The following is a 1,861-nucleotide window of genomic DNA, read 5'->3' as shown; positions in this document are numbered from 1 at the left end:
TGGGGGAAGAGGGAAACAGAAGGTGCCGAAGAAGAGGTCCATCGTGGAGCTCTTTGCGGGGGCGCCTCAGATCAAGATGGTTGAAGAAGACGAGAACGGGGAGGATGAAGAAGATGATGATCTCGGAGATGGGAAATGGGGAGAAGTACTGGAAAGAGGAGAAGCGGTGGATGGAGAAGTGAAAGAAAGAAGTAGCAGGGGACATGCGGTATTTAAAAGAAAACAATTAGTTCGGTTGCAGCGATTTAGAAAACAAAAGAGAAGGAAGAAGATTATTGCATCTAAAAAGGTTTGTCATTCGAACTCATTTACTAGTTTTCATCTCCATTTGCTGATTTCCTATAGTGTGAAAGTAGTGGGAGAAACAAGAGAAATGGCTTTGGCGTCTACTTCGCCTGGACTACTACGGCTATAGATTTATTTCATGGCGGGGAGATCATTTGTCAGCATGGTACAGGGATAGTGGTAGTTTTGATTCCTTATTAGGGGAAAGGTTGCTTAAAAGGGTGGGGTACTGCATTGAAATATTGACGGAATGGTTCTCTCTTCTGCAAATTTATTCTCCTGCTTGTTCTCCTTGTTGCTATGCTAAAAACTTTTTTTCTCATGGCTCATTGTTGGTCATGCAAAAGCTTTAAAAGGGTGCAAACTAATAAATTTGCATTGGCCAAGTTGGACGCTAATGAAATGTAAATCCGATGATATTTAAGGTTTATCGTCGGATTTGCATCTGATTTATGCATGATAATTTCCAATGGTAATTCAGAAGTTAGTAATGTTAATTTCGTCAATATTGCATTGAAACATTCCAACACAAATAACTAGAGTTGAGTTTTGTGTCATTCTAGCGTCGAACTATACGTGCGTCAAATTTTGTGTAATACTTTTGAATTTGCGGCGGGTATTATCGATGAGCTATGTGTCGGATTTTTGGATGTAAAACATACATAAATTCGATGCATAACTAATATATAAAAAAAAATTTTAAATATCAATTATATTCCATAACCTACACACAACATTCAATTCATATCACAAAAAAACATTATATTCAGTCATATCACAGATCAAAGCTCTTAGAAACATCAACATCGAAAAACTAAATAGTGTCACAAATCTAAATTATTAAAAATTTACTTCTACACTCCCAATATAAGTTAAAATACTTTTAGAAATTAAAAATACATAAAAATTCCTTCTAATCCTCCTACTCATTCTCCTCTTTATCCTTTTCCTCGACTATAATAGTCACCGTTCGTTTGCCAAATGATCTTCGATAATTTTCTTCAGGCGTGCTACATTCCACTTAATTCTCTGTTAGCCTTCACGTATATGGCGAACCTCCTCAGTCATAGTAGTGACTTGCCTGACAAGCTCTGAAGTATTCGGGTGTGATGAGCTCATGCCATCCAGAGAAGCACGAGAAATCTCGACATTCTTCCCCACAGCTTGCTTCCATAGCTCAAACTTAGACTGCACAGTGGTAAAATGACGATTGTTAATCGACTAGCGGAGGTCACTGATGGTGGCAGGCGGTAACAATTGGCGTAGGTGACTGGTTGTGACTAACTACTGTGCTAACTGGCGGGCAACAACCGACTGCAAGGGTGGAGGTGGGAGTAGGGTGGTTGTGATCAATTGTGGGTGTGGCAACAATCATCGATGGGGAAGGTGGCAAGCGGCGGGCGGCCGACGATATTTAACACTAACATGTGTTTATAGAATTGAGTCTAATCAGCCGAATTCTTAAATCAGAGAAAATGAGTCGAGTGAATTTCAATTATTTTATAATTAATTTGAATTTGAACTTCTTTAAAACAAATGACTAAAATTTTAAATTTTCTGTATCATAAATGCAATG

General features: G+C 38.4%; 1 long non-coding RNA gene across 1 annotated transcript in view; it reads left to right on the top strand.

The window, feature by feature from the left end:
- Nucleotides 1-256: 256 nt before the first annotated feature.
- LOC110025397 overlaps nucleotides 257-1,861 on the top strand; it is a 9,412-nt gene continuing 7,807 nt past the window's right edge. The window contains exon 1 of the long non-coding RNA XR_002294117.1: nucleotides 257-289. This is a non-coding gene — a long non-coding RNA (uncharacterized LOC110025397). The remainder of the gene's footprint in view (nucleotides 290-1,861) is intronic.

Source organism: Phalaenopsis equestris, unplaced genomic scaffold (genome assembly GCF_001263595.1).
Source record: "Phalaenopsis equestris unplaced genomic scaffold, ASM126359v1 Scaffold000297, whole genome shotgun sequence".
In the NCBI taxonomy this organism is placed as follows: domain Eukaryota; kingdom Viridiplantae; phylum Streptophyta; class Magnoliopsida; order Asparagales; family Orchidaceae; genus Phalaenopsis; species Phalaenopsis equestris.
The sequence above is the reverse complement of the archived record's forward strand: the minus strand, read 5'-3'. Positions and strand labels throughout refer to the sequence as shown.